General features: G+C 35.4%; 1 protein-coding gene and 1 long non-coding RNA gene across 2 annotated transcripts in view; one reads left to right on the forward strand and one right to left on the reverse strand.

The window, feature by feature from the left end:
- LOC309659141 (uncharacterized protein) overlaps positions 1 to 16674 on the forward strand; it is a 323065-nt gene extending 306391 nt beyond the window's left edge. Inside the window, exon 5 of the mRNA XM_082458462.1 lies at positions 10369 to 16674. The gene's annotated coding sequence lies outside the window, so the exon portion shown is untranslated. The remainder of the gene's footprint in view (positions 1 to 10368) is intronic.
- Positions 1 to 18173, reverse strand: part of LOC309659159 — a 1097080-nt gene that overhangs the window by 335664 nt on the left and 743243 nt on the right. The window lies entirely within an intron of this gene.

Below are 18173 nucleotides of genomic sequence, written 5' to 3' on the forward strand. Positions count from 1 at the left end.
GATTCATCCACCATATTCATCAGTCATTACACCTTTGGTTTTCCATTTATTTCAGTCTTTACAAAATTCTCTTAATGGAAAACATTTCAATTCCCTGGAAGACGTAAAAGGCACATGGAACAGTTCTTTGGTCAAAAAGATAAAAAGTTTTGGGAAGATGGAATTATGAGGTTGCCTTAAAAATGGCAGAAGGTAGTGGAACAAAACAGTGAATATATTGTTCAGTAAAGTTCTTGGTGAAAATGAAAATGTGTCTTCTTCTTTTTACTTAAAAACCGAAGGAACATTTTGGCCAAACCAATACCATGATACTGTTCAGCTGACACATTCTATTTATTAAATATTAATTACACACATTTTAGTGGCCGAAACTTATGCATTTATTATACTTTACCTGTCTGGGAAAAGAGTGACTTCAATAAAGATCATGGTTCCTAATGTTATCACTTGTGTGATAATATCAACAACAGTGGACTTAAGGGTGCTATTACTCTACTTGCTCAAAATTTATCAGTTTCCCCTGGTCCTCTCTGTTAGCCTCAAGATTAGGTCTCTGTCCAATCCTTTCTTCTTTCTTGTTTACAGGGCCAGTGTAAATAGCTGCAGAGTTTGTATGTAATGCAAATCCAAGAGGTATCCCTGGTATTCGGAAGTGCACAAACCCCAAAAATATATCTAATGACCCTGGATCAGTTTTATATAGCAGAGTTTCTATTAGGGCCCTTAGCAGAACATGCTCTAATTAATACAAAGAGAAAACAAACCTATACCTACTAATAAATAGAAGATTCATGTGATGAGTTTCTACAATGAGGCAAGCTGTGTTACAAATGTTGGGAACTCAAAAGTGAATAGTACAGACCCGGCCCCACTCTCATCGAGTTTACATTCTCGTGGAGAGGAGCAGATAATAATAAAATAAAAATAGAACAAAACATTGGGGAGTGCTTGTAAGTACTATGAAGGAAAATAAAGCAGGATAAAAGGATAAACAGACATGGATACTTATTTCAGGAAAAAAAAAAAAACAACTTGGGACCTTCCTGGTGATCCAGTGGTTAAGACTCGGTGCTTCCACTGCATGGGGCACAGGTTCTATCCCTGGTTGGGGAACTAAGATCCCACATGCTGTGTGGTGTGGCCAAAAAAAACAAACAAACACTTCTCTCAGGAGTGGAGATATAAGTAGGAAAGCTACTCTGTAAGAGGATATATGAACAGAAATCTGAATGAAGTGAACAAGTGAGCCTTCCATGCAAGTATGTGGAGGCATAATATTTCTGGCGGGGGTGGGGGTGGTGGTAAATAGCAAGTGCAAGTTCCCTGAGATGAGAGTGTGCTCTGAGTACTTAAGGAATAGCAAGGGGACCACTGTGGCTAGGGTAAAGGAGGCAACTAGTAGAATGGTAGGAAATGAAGACACAGTGAAACCTAGAGACAAAGTCAAATAGTGACTTCTAAGCAATAATAAGAACTGAGAAATTTATTCTAAAAGTGATGGGAAATCCCTGAAAGGTTTTGAGCAGAGGACCAACATTATCTGATTTGCCAATTAGAAGTGTCATTCTTGCTTCTATGTAGAGAATAGACTTAGGGTATGCAAGGCAGTATTTCACATTTTTAGAGGTTAAAAAAAAAAAAAAAAAACAATGAGGCAAGTTAGGCAGCTGTAGAAGTTGCCCATGTTAGATATGATAACATCAGTTGGGTTGGTGGTGGAGGTGGTGACAAAAGTGAACATAAGAGCATATGAGGAATTTCCTGGCCATCCAGTGGTTAGGATTCCACTTCCACTGCAGTGGGCACGGGTTCGATCCCTGGTCAGGGAACTAAAATCCCATAAGCCGTGCTGTGTGGCCAAAAAAGAAAAAAAAAAAAAAATTGATTTCTTCAGTTAAGACTTGTGCATTTTCTGGGAATTCCCTGGTGGTCCGGTGGTTAGAACTCTGCACTGTCACTGTGGAAGGCCTGGGTTTGATCCCTTGTTGGGAACTAAAATCCCATAAGCTGCATGGTATGACCAAAAAAATATATATATATATGCCCAAGGTAACTCTGATTACATTTGCTCTGACTACCATTTACTGAGGGATTAGATAAGCAGTTTAAGAGAAATAGATGGATGAAATGCAATTACAACATTTTAATCCTGAGCAACTAGGTAAGTGGTGGTGCCCTTTTCTTCCATAAGGAAATTTAGAACAGGAATCCGCAACCCACGGGCCTGCTAGGAACTGGGCCACACAGCAGGAGGTGAGCAGCTAGGGAGCGAGCAAAGCTTCATGTGCGCTCCCCCTGCCGCTCCCCGTCACTTGCATTACCACCTGAACCATCGCTCGCATTACCTCCTGAACCACCACCCCCTACCCCATCCATGGAAAAATTCTTCCACAAAACCAGTCCCTGGTGCCAAAAATGTTGGGGACCACTGCTTTAGAAGACAAGAAAGTTGAGGGCAGAAAATAATAGGAATCAAGAGATTATGTTTAAAGATGTTGAGTTGAGGTGCCTAAAGACATCCAATTAGAGGTTATTGTGTTTTGTATTGGGTCAACTGACCTAATCTGGAATTTAATGTTTCCGCACATCCCCTTCCCTGAATAGTTCTAGATGGATAATAAAGACATTTAGCATGAGGTGTGGAAGGCAGAAGTGAAGCAGCAGCCATATTCTTTTTATTCTCAAAAAGATAATGCAGGGGATAAGGCACTTTTGCAGTACACACATGTGGTCACTTATCTGCTGACTCCTCTTGCTGGTGAGACTTAAGGAGTATAAAAAAGAAAACGAGTATTTAGCACTGGAGATACATTTTATACTGTTTGCATTATAATGGATAGATGGATAGTGAGAATGAAGCCTATTATTAAATAAGGTGACAAGGGATTTGAGTCATAATTAAAGAACAATGCTTGGCCGGAAAGGATAACAAATCCCTTTACACAAAGCTCCCATTGGTCTTGGAGCCTGGCAGGTGCTGGCAGTGCTCTTAAGAGTCTACAGAGTAAGATCTGCCACAGTTTTGATGGGTTTGTTAAAAATAGCCCTAGGCCAGACACATGCCATCCATCAGAATTAAGTGGATCACTCAGCACCTGCTTCCTGTATCCTGTCTTCTGTTACTCCATGTGCTTTCCCAGATACTGATGGGTCCTTGACCCTTGCTTCTAGGTGTAACAGTAATCTCTGCCTAGGGAAAAGGTAATGATCTCTGAACAATATATGCAAGCCCGGCATAGATTTATCATTTTAGGATTGAGCTTCCATTACTAATAATAGCTATCTTGCATTGAGTCCTCACTCTGTGACAAGCTCTTGCAAAACACACTTCAGATTTTATCTCATTTAATCCTGGTAACAGTGGTATAAGGTAAATTCTAGTATTATTCTCCTTTTGTATTGAAATACATTTAGTTGTAAAGAAATTTACTGAATTGCTCAAGATCTCATGGGAAATGGCAGAGCCATAAGGACTCAACCAGGTGCCACCTGCCTCTAATGACAGACCTCACTTATTATATCAAATTGTTCCCTGGGTTTAGGTAAACTTGGGGAAAGCTTCTTTCTTGCAGAGACTTCTGGGAGTATCTGACTGTTTGCTTTGAGATTGAACTCTGATGTGGCCTCTAGATTCTTTGAAATCTTGAAGGAGAGAGTAGAACCTGCAATAACTCTTGTGATGTTTCAAACGAAACAGAGGAAAATAGACATATCTTTAAGAAAGACTCTTTTACTCTGGAAAAATCACTTGAATGAATCATATAACCATGTAAATAAAAAGCAGACTCCATATCAGAAAAGTTATTCCAGACTCTTCATTATAAGCAGTAAATATATTCTGTTTAACAATGGAAAATATGGTCACTCTGGTATATCTCTACAGACTGATATCTGATATTTTTCTGGATGAGACTTGACTGCTCTAGAAAACAACAGCTTGTCCTGTGGAGAATTCTGAGGACATGCTGATGGAAAATTAGGGGCTGAATACCAAAAGACAAAGGAGCTGTTTTCCTGAGGGTCTTTCTGGGACCCTGAGTACAAGCAGTGGTGAGCTAGGCAGCAAAGGTGAAGTATGGAGCTGGAGAAACAATAGCTGGACCCAAAAGGCAAGAAGTACAATCCACCAGGAAGATGTAGCCATCATAAGCATGTATGCACTGGAAAATGTAGCTACAAATCATATGAAGCAAAACTATTAGAAATAAAATTGCACAAAATAATAAATTAAAAAATTTTCAGTAAACAAGATATGTTTTTTCAAAATACTCATAGAATATGTTAGCTAGAAAAAAATAAAATACAAGAAAAGTTTATATGTGCTATAACAATGGAAGACAATAGACTAAAATTGGAAATGAAAAGCAAAAATAGCCAAAATGAATTGTTTAGAAAATAAAAATAATTTTTTCAGTTATTTGTGTTAAAGAGGAAATCAAAACTGAAATTATAGATTATTTAGAAATGAATCTCACTACATATCAAATTGCATATTAAAATCATGCTCAAAAGTAATTTTACAGCATTAAATGTTTTTTTTTTTAAAAAAGTCTGATAATAAGTGGAATTTGCATTCACCTCCAGAATCTAGGAAAACAACAAAATGAGTCAAATAAAAATAGGGAACCAAAACCAACATAATTTGTGATCATTATGTCAAAAGAACTGGATCTGGGACTTCCCTGGTGGCACAGTGGTTAAGAATCCTCCTGCCAATGCAGGAGACAAGGGTTCGAGCCCTGGTCCAGGAAGATCCCACATGCTGCGGAGCGACTAGGCTCATGTGCCACAACTACTGAGCCTGTGCTCTAGAGCCTGCGAGCCACAACTACTGAGCCCGAGTGCCACAACTCCTGAAGCCCACGTACCTAGAGCCCATGATCCACAACAAGAGAAGCCACCAAAATGAGAAACCCGTGCACCGCAATGAAGATCAGCCCCCGCTCTCCTCAACTAGAGAAAGTCCGCACACAGCAATGAAGACCCAACGCAGCCAAAAATTAAAAAATAAAAAAAAATTTAAACAAACAGAAAAAAGAACTGGATCTAAATAGACTTTCTTGTTTCTCTATGGAACAATACAGAGAATAAGCAAAAATAAGGCAGTTACTTGTTCTAGGAAATTCTTGCTCTTCAAAGATAAGGCTATGAACCAACTGAAATAGCTTTTTAATCAAGACTAATAGCTTATTCAACATTACTCATTTCAAGACACTCACTTCATGGGGTCCATCAATCCAAAACTATTATTTCTTAAATCCTGCCAAATCCGAACCAGTTTCCCTCCTGGCAAGACTCACATTAAAATCATCCAGCTCAAGCACTAAAACCTAATAAACATCTTTTTCTCCCTCTGACTTTCCCTTTCTGAGTCATTACACTAGTACTCTATCAAGGTGGTAATCTTCTTTACAGCATAAGGTCTAATAAACTTAGCTTTGCTTGATTGATGATATTTCTGGAGGAATTTTAAGAAGTTAGCAGTCAGAGGAAGAAAAAGAAATAAATCAATAAATGTAAAAATTATTTAAATGAAGGAGAAGTGAAAATATTTTTCCACAGAATTCCAAATAATATATGGAGATACTTACACCCCTGTCCAGGAGGTGGAACTTATTCTTGTCCCCTCCTTGCATCTTCCCATTGAGGATGGGCTAGATGATATCTTTCAAAGAATTGAATAAGGACAGGGAAAATGGTAAATTTACAGTAGAGGAACCTGGCAAACATTACCTTAACCGAAGGATGAAGGTTAACATCACCAGTGATGCCATGTGGACATCATTGCCCCTTGATATGATGTGATGAAAAGAGTACTTACCTCTGTGGTATTCTTTTCCCAAACCCAGAACACCAGTCTAATCATAAGAAAAATGACAGACATATCCATATTTGGGGACATTCAATAAGACACCTGCCCAGTATACCTCAAGAGTTTCAAGGTCATGAAAATCAGAAAAGAGTGAGAAACTATCACAGATCAGAAGATACTGTAGAAATGGGACAACTACATATATGCATTCTTGGTTTGAATCCTGGAACAGTAAAAGGATGCTAAAGGAAGAACTGATGAAATCCAAATAAGTCTGGAGTTTAGTTATAGCAATGTTCAAATAAAAGAATTGAAATTAAAAACAGAAGAAAAGTTATTTGGTAAATACAAAAAAAAAAAGAAAAGCCCACATCTGGTAATTCTGACTGCAAACAGAAAAAAAAGTTAATTAGTACTTAATAGGGAAGTAATCAAAGATCAGAGTTGATTTCATTTATTTATTTATTTATTTAAAGGCTTTTAAAATTAAATTTATTTCTTCATTTATTTTTGGCTGTGTTTGGTCTTCGTTGCTGCGCGCGGGCTTTCTCTAGTTGTGGCGAGCGGGGGGCTACTCTTCATTGTGGTGCACGGGCTTCTCACTGCTGTGGGTTCTCTTGTTGCGGAGCACAGGCTCTAGGCATGGGGGCTTCAGTAGTTGTGGCTCACGGGCTTAGTTGCTCCGCGGCATGTGGGATCTTCCTGGACCAGGGCTCGAATATGTGTCCCCTGCATTGGCAGGCGGATTCTTAACCACTGCGCCACCAGGGAAGCCCCAGAGTTAATTTTAAAATGAGTCTATCAGGAATTTTATTCTACATATTTGAAAATTTAAATGAAATGAAAAAATTTCCTTAAAAATAATTTAAAATATCAGAACTTAATCAAGTATATTGGAAAGGCTATGTAATCAGTAACTAGATTTAAATGAAAGGTTATAAAATCCTACCATTAGTAAAGCATAGATTACATGATTTCTACAAGGAAATATAAGAAATTCAAATAAACTGTTATTAGAACTAGTTGGAACTAACACATATATGTAGTTGTTGGGTTTTGTGTGTGCGTGTGTGTGTGTGTGAGTGATAATCAGTAAAATAATGTTAGGAGAAAAAAGGTGCAATCAATGAAAAAAACAGCCATAAAACATGTAGGAATATTCTAAACATGAAATACTTAAGGTTTCTGTGAAAAAATATAAACCATTATTGAAAAACTAAAATAAAACATGCAAAAATATAAGGATACCAGGTATATGCCAAATGAATCTATACATCCAATAAATGCTAATCACAATCATAAACAACATAGCATGGAAATTGTTTAGCTATTTCCAAAGTTTACCTGGGAGAGTGAATGTGTAATGAAAACCATGAATATGTTGAAATGTTGGAAAGAAATTATTCAAAGTGATGGGATGTCTGGCAGTTAGCAAACATGCTGTATACAGTTATATTAATTAGAACAATACATAGGAAGAGTAGTGCATGTATATACAGTGGAGAAATATAGCTTGCATATTCTAGAGATACTATGGGAAGGAAAAAGCTACTTTAGTTCCCTCAGAGACCAGGACCAATCTCAGAGACCAATTTGAAGATTTATAGTTCTAAAAGGATGGACTCATATGGCCTTGATCAAGGTGTGCTAGCAGGGAAGGTTACCAGAGGCCATAGAAGTAAAGTCAGGAGTGAAAGTGACATTATCTCAAGAACCTCAGGGTTGTTTATTGGTCAGGGCTGGTTCAATGATGTGTGTGGATGAAACATGAGGGCCCTCTGTTTCCATTCAAGTTGACACTGTGGTATTGGTCAGGGTTCTCCAGAGAACCAACAGAATACATACATAGAGATACAGATACAGATACAGACACAGATATAGATTTATACACAGTTGACCCTTGAACAACATGAGTTTGAACTATGCAGGCCCAGTTATATATGGATTTTTTTTTTTCGTTGGTAAATACTACAGCACTACATGATCTGCAATTGGTTGAATCTAGGGATGTGGAACCACAGATACAGAGGGCCGACTATAAGTTATACTAGGATTTTTGACTGCACCCCTAACCCTTTCATTGTTCAAGGGTTCAAAGGTCAACTGTATGAGAGAGAGAGAGAGAGAGAGAGAGAGAGATTGATTTGTTTGAAGGAATTGGCTTATGTGATAGTGAAGACTTGACAAGCCTAAAATCTGTTGGGTAGGCTAGCAGGCTGGAGACTCAGGGAAGAGTTTCAGTCTGAGTCCACAGGTGGTCTGCTGGTATAATCCCCTCCTCTGGGGAGGTCAGGTTTTTTGTATTGATTCATGATCTACTGATCCGGATTGGATGAAGCCTGTCCACATTCTGGAGGGTAATCTACTTTACTAAAAGCTACTTATTTAAATATTAATCTAATCTGAAAGATACCTTCACAGAAACATCTAGAATAATTTTTGAGTAAATATTTAGGTACCATGGCCTAACCAAGTTGACACATAAAATAAACTGTCACAATTATGTTATGCTTTAATGGATGTCCATATGAGTATGAATTATCACAACTCTATCTGTGGAACCAAGGTTAGGAAGCAGTAGATATTCTTCCAGCAGTTTTGGACTCAGTAAACTACTAGGGTTTTGGGTCTTTCACATGAAAAAGATGAAGCGGGGGATTCCATTCATCTAATTATTAATGGCAGTAGTGGCTTGGGCTAGTAAATAAAAAGCAATAAAAAGAAATGTACTTCAAACTCATTAAATAGGTCACAATGGTTATATATAAAATATTAAGAAAAAATATTAATAGAATATTAATAGACTATTCTATTCAAGATCTATAACCTAGAAACAACATAAAATAATGACAAATATGACTATAATGATTATTTTTAAAGTTATTTATGGATAACTACAGCCATGGTTAGGTGCTATTGGCAATCAACATAGCAAACTATGGGTTAATGGCAATTGTATGCTAATAAATTATCAAATCAGTGAGAAAATATTTAAACATACAAGAGCAATGAACAAAGAAAGTTAAAGTAATTCACAGGAGAAGAAATAAGAGCAAAAATAACATAAAAAAAAATTGGTGATAGGAAATGTATTTGAAAACAATACAGTTCAAAATTTCTTTATTAGGCTTACTTTTTTTTTTTTTTAATGATTAGTGAATGTGATAGTGTGGGGAAACATACACAATTGGTAGAAAAGTAAGCTGGAGGGTAAAGTACCTTCTTTTACCAACATTTGAAATGTACAAATACTTCAATTCAAAAATTCCACTTCCAAAATTTAATCCTGTAGGCATTCTTCCACTTAACTGTTCATTATTGCATCATTTTTAGGAAAGAAAGAATATTAAATCATCTTATATTTTATTAATATGGGCATGGTTTAATAAAGAGAGGTATATTTATAATTTGGAGTAACTGGCTGCTATAAGAATGAGATGTACTGATGGGTAAGGATGCCCATGCCATTTTCTTTGTGGGATGGAGAAAAAAGCTAATTGTAGAGCAGTATATATAGTCAGGTTTCATTTTGTAAAAATAAATATATTCTTGTGTATTTTTCCTATGTGACATATATGTATACATATACATACACATAAATATTTGCATGTGCAAATTCTAAATTGTATACATCATGGTGCTCAGATTATAACTAGTATATAAGAGCTTGGAGGGATAGTATGAAAAATTTGCTTTCACTTTAGATACTTCTGTATTACTGAATATTTTCAAAGATCAGTCACTTGTTTTAAGGTTACTTATTTTAAGTTGTAGGCCACTATTACTGGAAGCCTGATGCTATCCACATCCTGCTTCAATAAACTTATATGCTCCAGCTGTTGTCATACTGTTTAACAATCTATACATGACTGCTTTCTATATAAGCCATCAGGTGCAGCATACCAGCTATATAATAACCACAAAATATCTTTAATGCTTATTCAATGTAAAATGATTAACAAAAGTTGGACAATGAAATGAATCAAAAAAGAATGAGTAAATAAATGACTTAACAGGAGGAGAAAGAATGAATGAAAGAATAAACAGAATAAGGTAACAGTCGAGGAAATAAAGAAAAATGGGTATGACATATTGGAAAATTACAATCTCCTGCAAAGAATTGAAAAATAAAAAGATAAGCTAAACATCAAAATTTAACTGACTGGAAGGAATAACTACTAGACATTGATGGAAATTATGTACTATTTTTGTCTATTTTATAAACAGAATATGATCATGTACATTATTAAATACAACAAATTAACTTTGCTATAAAATTACTTAAATTGTAATAATACATTTATTCGTTGGATTTCTTCAAAGCATTAGGATTTTCTTATAATTACATAGATGTATCATGAGTAGAAACATTGCTATTTTGCTGAAAGAATTGAATTATCAGTTTTTCATAACATATCTGGACTAATTTATTTAATATGAAAATCTATTTCTTTTTAATTATTCACTTTCTGTGGTTGTATATTACTTTCAATTACTAGCTTTCAGTTGGCAAGAAAGGAAACTACCTGATGTGTTAACATTTATTCTTTCTACAGGTAATCATTGTTCAGAAGATGTGAAATGCATGGTCAAGAACACAGGGTACTTAGAATTCATTAGATACATCTGTGATGACATTGGAAAGTTGGTTTGCTCCTATTACTAAAATGTTTTACCTTGCCACATTGTTTCTTACAAGAAGTAGGCACAGTCATAAAAATATAACCCTGAAACTTTATTAAAAATTATGTTTACAGGAGGCAAGTGAAATGCTGGCTTTAGTAATGGTGATCATTTCTTTTAAAATATTTACTAGACATAAATAGCTATTTAATGATTACTATAGTTTTTTAACAGGCATGAATAGCTAATTTATGCCACTGTCAATTTTTTTTTTGAGCTGTACAAAGCTTATCTTTTATACTTTAGGTGGATTTTATTCAACCTCTCTAAATAACAAACCATTTCTATGTTAAAGTAAGAAACAAATGGGAAGTTTTATATGGTTTTCTTTTGGAGAACTATGTTAGTGGTACTAGGTTCCCCTTTTTAGAAGCTGGGATAATAGATAATTTACTCTCAAAATATTTTATTAATACCATATCCTGAGACCACTAAACTAATTCGGGGGTGAACAAACTACAGTCATGCATTCAATCTGGCCCACTGCCTGTGTTTGTAAATAAAGTTTTGTTGGGACACCTTGGCTCACTCATTTACATATTATCTATGGCTGCTTTTTTTTCTGTAACAATAGAGTTGAGTAGTTGCAACAGAGACTATATGGGCTGTAAAGCCTAAAATATTTACCATCTGACCTTTTGCAGAAAACATTTGCTCACTCCTGAACTAAACTAATTGACCCTCGTGTCCTGCCCCATCACTGTAATAAAGTCATACTCAGAAACCATAGAGAGTACACATAGACTATAGCAGCATTTCTTATGCTTGAGAAATGCAAACAATCCCTTCGAAGGATGAAAAGTATTTTCCTAGACAGTGATTAATGACTTAAATTACTTTTATTATGTATCTGAATAAAGGTGTAACTAGGTACACACTCTTTTTATTTATAGCTTTAGTTTATTCCAAGACATATTTAAAGTAGTAAAAAATAGAATTAACATTAAATGGATTTAATGATGGTGTTATTTTGCACAAACTAACTCAGTGTTTGAAGCACGCAAATGTCATTCCCTGATGTGACATAGGGTCTTCTGAGTTTGGCACATGGACCCTACTGTACACCATGTGATGACTCAGTTCTCCCTCTGTTTTTCTCTATTCATATTACTATGAAACTTCTGTTGGAGCAGACAAAGTTGGCATCATTTGGGCTTGACTTCTTAAGTAAGCATATCATAAATGGAGAAAGATCATACAATTGGTGTATTCTAAAACTACCTCTGTTCTTTTTCTCGTTTTCTCAGGACCATTAAAGTATTCCTTCCTGATACCAACTCATTTCCAAACTGATATTCAGTGCAGGCACTGGAATCCCATGGCAGTCCTTTTTTAAAATGATCACCCAGGTGACCTGATATGTGGCTTTATATATATATATAGTATCATATATAATAGAATATTATACATATAATATTACTAAAAAGAAGAGGAAAATTAAACTATTCTCACTGAGAACTGGTAGATTACCACAATACATTTGCACACCTTTATTCTGTCTAAGAAACACTGACCCACAGCAAAGGTGAAAGCACTTTAAAGGAAGTGCAGGTTATTGGTCGCTTACTTCATTCAGTAAGGCAAGGCTAAAAGATGCTAATGTTACTTAGTGCTGGAGCAGTTTTTATTACAGATTTCTAGAACTTCAGCAGAGTGAAAAACAGGTCCCTCTATTTCAACAGAATTCATCCTCCTATAAGCAAAGAATTTAATAAAATAAGCATATTAATAGTCAATTCTGCATAATACAGAAGGAATTGAACAGAATGTGGAAGATATGTTTCCTGTACTGTTAATGCTTATAGCCAACCTGAAAAAAATCAAAAGTTTCTATATCAAATAGTTATTCAGCATAAGTTTTCAAGTCTGTGTATGAATAACTGCCAAAACAAGTAAAACTAATGCATTTAAAATTCTGAAGGTGTTTGATTAGAGGAAATGATATAAAGTACAGGAATTTTCTGTAGTAACTATTCTTATAATGTCAGATCCATGGACAAAAAACCTTGCCAAACCATTATAATTTCATCAAAAAATGGGGTTTCAAATTTTAACATACTTAGACTTATTTTGATGCTTACTTAACACCTTCAGAGAGGATTAATTTAGATAATTATATTGATGATATTATGGAATTACTAAAACAATTAGGAAATGATGATTCTTCTGGGTAACGTATCTCTGACGTGAACAAGTTCCAGGTACCAACAGTTTCTATTGTTTAACCAGCTGTTCTAGAAGAGACCATGGAATTTGCCTGGGATGAGGATGACTGAGAGTGATGACTTGGACTCAGTTCTAGGTTACTTTTACTTTGATTTTCTTCCAAAGCAGCAAATAAACAGAATCACTAATGTAAATGAAGTAAGAAAGTAGGTGGGTGGATATGATGGAACACTTTGCCCCTCACACCTTACTGAGATGATTCAGGGTTTGGTGGTCTCCGCAAACCCCTGGGAATGAAATGCTGCTCAGTCAGAGTGGGAATTGGTGTGCTCACTGCCTTCTGTGTCTGCAGTAGTCATGTTAGCACCCAGAAGCAACTTACACTATCTTAACAGGCAATAATTCCATTATTCAGGAACCTACATTCCCATGCCATCTCTGCAGGGCCTAGGAGGTTCTCTCTTACACGTACTTAGGCATAGCTGGGCCTACCACGCCAATAATATGCTGCTTCTGTGATTACCAGTACGTGGAAAAATTGTTTTTTAAAACAAAGGGAAAATACAAGTGCAAGGAATAAGGGCAATGAGAAAGAAAAATGATACTTTTTAAAATAAAAAGACTCAATTATTTAGATTAAAAATAGACTTTGGGTTATGATGCCATCATATAATACTCTGCAAATGTTATGATCTTGAAATTTTATTAATAGTCTCCACAATATACTCAGGAAGTTTAGTATACAATTAAATTTTGTTATCACAAATGCAGTAGTGGCCACATTCATATCAAGAAATGATATATGAATTGCATCGGATATGGTAGCTTCTTTTACGTTCCCCTTTCCTCTTAGAATAGACTGTGGCACATTATAAAATAGATTCCCTTTTGTTCATGACTTGTTCAGTTGCAAATTCACGTAAACTACAGGACCAGTTTGGCACCTGCTGTGATCATGAGTCTACTGCTGTTTCTCTAATCAGAATACATTCCTATTAGATAAACCATCTGGTTTGAAAAGCATCCCTTTTGCATTCAAAACAGTTTTGTTAGAATTCAGCCAAAGTATATTTTAAAAGGAAAGATGTGTCAGCCAGATCAGTCTGTTTACTAATGGAATAGTCCTCTATTAAAATATCATTTGCAGAATAAAAGCTATAGAATGAAAATATTACACAACATGAAATGTTATAGTTACATGTGAAAATGTGGGTGGTGGCAACCTTTGTCTAAGGCCATCCAGTGAAATCTGTTGAAATTTAGTCATAGTCATCCTCTGATCAGAGCCAGCTAAATTTCATGTTATTCTGATTGCAGTCATTTTCATTGAGTTGTGACATATCATGAATGTTATTTCATGACCATCAGTATTATTACATACTATGGTACTACTTGGTTATATACTGAATCATGTTTATTCCTGTGGATGTGAGTCATTTTTATTTATACTCATACTCTTCAGGCTATATATATTTTATATCATTTAGTCCAATACCAATAATAATATAATTCTACTCTAGAAATAATTCATAGGAACCCAAAAATCTACTTTTAATATTTTGAGTGAATTTTGGGTACTACTAACAGGGAAAATAAAATATTGAAGCATGTGAAGTTTAAAGTTAATTAAAGCTTAACAGTCATAAGGAAAAAAGTGGACGGTAAAAGAAATGCTGCTCTTTGATCTTTTCAATTAATGTGTTTATCAAAATTTGATTGTATTCACACACTTGTTAAGATGTTCTCAATTATATTTCAAAAACCAGAGACATGCTTCCTGCCTTCACGGAGTTTGCATCTGTTTGAAGAAGCAAGACTAATAAAATAACTGCGTAGTCATGAAAGCATGCCTGTGGATTTTTGAGATTCAATTGAAAATATCATAAAGATCAGAAAAGAGAATATCAGAATGGAAGAGGGAGAATTTAGAATTGTTTTGATGGTCAAGCTGGTGTTAGAAGAATAGAAGGTCAAAAGGCAAGACACTTGGAGGAAACATGAATGGAAGAACAGAAATGTAGGATACAGCTAAAATGGTCTTTTATGTAGCACAGAATGGGATTTGGACTTGGATATGTCAAACTTAGATATTGATAGCTCTCCAGAGTCTTTGTACTGTGAATCAAATAATTTAATATTTGCCCACACAAATCAATACTCTCATTTTTTACTTTTTTTTTCTCAATTGGGCTGTCAGTTCCTTGCCCACAAAGCATATATTACATTATGAAGCACATAGTAACTTATGATGCCTTGAACATTGTGACACATGATATTTTTTCAAAGAATGAATATTTGAATGTGTATGTAAAAAATTCTGGTCATGTGGTTTTGTGTGTGATTAAAGACACCTCTGTCAATTTCTGCTGAAAATCCAAAAATTTTTATATTGACAATGCCTGGAGTATGAAGCACTTTTATTGAATTAATGTAAAGATATGATTATTGCTAAAATGAAAGAAATTATAAAGATAAAATTGGAGGATCCCTGACAACCTCCTCAAATTGCCTTTTTCTTCCATCCTCATTATCATTTCTTCCTTGTGCTGGCTTTAAATTTCCACCAAATCACTCTTTTGGAAAGTACAACAGATGTGAAATCATTGTCTTCAGGAGGCTACCAAGAACTCACTATATATTTTTGTAACTGTTATGTATTATCTGGATCTAGAAATAGGTGCTGGAATACTTTGCCATCACACAGGGACATTTTCACCAGATTTGGTAAGTAGCAACTTTGAAAGCAGAGAGGAGAGTTTTGTTCCGAAAGAAAATGATGAAGTACAGTTAAATTTCATTAGGCAGGGGGAAAATGATCAATTTCTAAGACTTGGGAAGGAATTCCGTAAATAATTACGCATAAGGAAAGGCAAAGTGTGTCAAAACACGTCTACCTGAATATGGTGTGTGTGTGTGTGCGTGTGTGTATACATACACGTTGGGATTTGTTATATAAAAGATCTGTCACCTATAAATGAGCTAGAAAAGTACAAGAATAATAAATGAAATAATAAATTTATAATAATTATTATTTTCAGTAAATGATGGTTATATTAAATCTCAATATAAACATCTTTTATTTCCTAGTAAAGAGTACCTTAAGAGTGGGTACTCAATAAAATTACTTAGCCAAAACACCTGTTTCTGACAGGCATTTAGGTTAATAAAACTGACATATGACATTTATTGATTATTTACATATGCCAGGTACTGTGCCAAGTGTTTATATATTTATATTTTATAACTTATTTCTCACCATACTCCTATGTTGTTTTATAAATGAGGAAACTGTCACACAGGAGCCTCTGCAATGCCAGAGAACAGGATCTATGAACTTAATCACTCTGCATCCCAAATGTATATTGATGCAAGTCTAGAAACAGAAGGAGGTAGGTGACTCCTAGTGTTGTTTTTATTGTTATGTTTGACATTTTCCAGATCTAGCAGGCTTCCAAATCAGGATACTGTTCAGCAAAGTACAATCAGTAAAGTTGTTAGAGTGAACAGCAAGTAAGTGTTGCCACTTGAAGAATGAGAAACCAGTTTGAGGCAAGACTTCTTAGAAGTGATGAGTAAACCCAGAAGTGTGGACCTAGCCCACAACATCTGAATCAGAGCTATTAAAGCTTCAAGGGCTTGTTGAATACTCACAAGAATATAGTGTTGGATTCTTCTGATCTTGCTAAAAAGATGTGGATTAAATATGAAAGTATTCATGAATGAGCAATTGAATAATGATATGCTTTAGCCATGGTAATGTATTTATATTTCTAATCACTGTGGATTTCCATGTAATCACAAGCAGAATATTATAGTGGTTAACATCACAACCTCTGGTATTTGTACCTGATTTTGAATCCCAAATCTGTCTCTTTCTAGTCGTATAACCTAGGATAAGCCACTTAACACCTGTGTCTCAGTTTTCTCGTCAAGGGTTGGATTGGGGAAGAAATGAGTTAAGTACTTAAACACTTAGAACAGTGCCTGACACTTTGTAAGCACTAAATATTGTCAGTCACTTTTACTATGGGTTTTATGTACATACTCTTAAGTGAAATAGATGGATACACTGGTTATTTTAAGTCACTGATTTTTAACTGTGAATAGGTGAAATATCAAAGGGAGGATGGAAAAAGGTTTTTCTCTATCTAAACCTCCCTGGAAATTCTGTTAAGTCCTTTCTCTCCCCACCCCTATCTTGCCCCATACCAACATCTTTATCATCCTTCCAGATGAGAATCATAAGTTCTCATGAGAGATCTTACTTACAGGACTATCTTGCAAACATGAATTGTGTGGAGGCAGAAAAAGATTAAAAGCATTGATTTACATACCACTCTCCCACTTTGTCCCAGCTTACCCTTCCCCCTCCCCATGTCCTCAAGTCCATTCTCTAGTAGGTCTGCGTCTTTATTCCCATCCTGCCCCTAGGTTCTTCATGACCTTTTTTTTTTTTTAGATTCCATATATATGTGTTAGCATACGGTATTTGTTTTTCTCTTTCTGACTTACTTCACTCTGTATGACAGACTCTAGGTCCATCCACTTCACTACAAATAACTCAATTTCATTTCTTTTTATGGCTGAGCAATATTCCATTGTATATATGTGCCACATCTTCTTTATCCATTCAAATGTACATACATACACTACCAAATGTAAAACCGATAGCTAGTGGGAAGCAGCCGCATAGCACAGGGAGATCAGCTTGGTTCTTTGTGACCAACTAGAGGGGTGGGATAGGGAGGGTGGGAGGGAGGGAGATGCAAGATGGAAGAGATATGGGGATATATTTATATGTATAGCTGATTCACTTTGTTATAAAGCAGAAACTAACACACCATTGTAAAGCAATTATACTCCAATAAAGATGTTAAAAAAAATTGATTTAAGTAGGATTGGATCGCATGATCGTAACTGCCTGAATAATAGCTTTCTTCACTCAGGTTTTTGACATGCTTTATGAAACTTGCTGTGGAATATAATCCTCAACAGTGAGTGTAATGTCCACTCCAAGTGCCTTCAGCATGAATCTACAAGTGAGAAGCTGCTTACATAGCAAAGTTCCCAGAAAAAAAATGTACCTCCTTTTCAGGAACAAGAATATTCTCTCTTCATTGGCGAGAGCTTCATATAACTGATTCTCTCCTTGGCTTTGACTTGCCTTTAATGATATGCACAAACAGTGAATATGTATGTTTTAAAATATGATAGATCAGAGACTTAAGTTAGCAAAACAGCAGGAGGGAGCATAATCTCCTGTAATAGGAGTAAGCACCCATGAGATGGCAGTTACAGTCTTACTTTGTGGCCACTTTTTTAATTAACGAAAAAAAATATTTTTTACATATCACAAAAGAAAACTGTGAATATGTTTACACTCACCTATCCAATGTCATATTTTCATATTTAGTTCCTAACAGATTTTTATTGGTTTCTGTTGTTGGTTGAACAGTGTTCCCCAAAAGGTAAGTTGAAGTTCTACACCCTGGTACTTGTGAATGTGACCTTA

Source organism: Balaenoptera physalus, assembly GCF_965194825.1.
Source record: "Balaenoptera physalus genome assembly, chromosome: 4".
Classification (NCBI taxonomy): domain Eukaryota; kingdom Metazoa; phylum Chordata; class Mammalia; order Artiodactyla; family Balaenopteridae; genus Balaenoptera; species Balaenoptera physalus.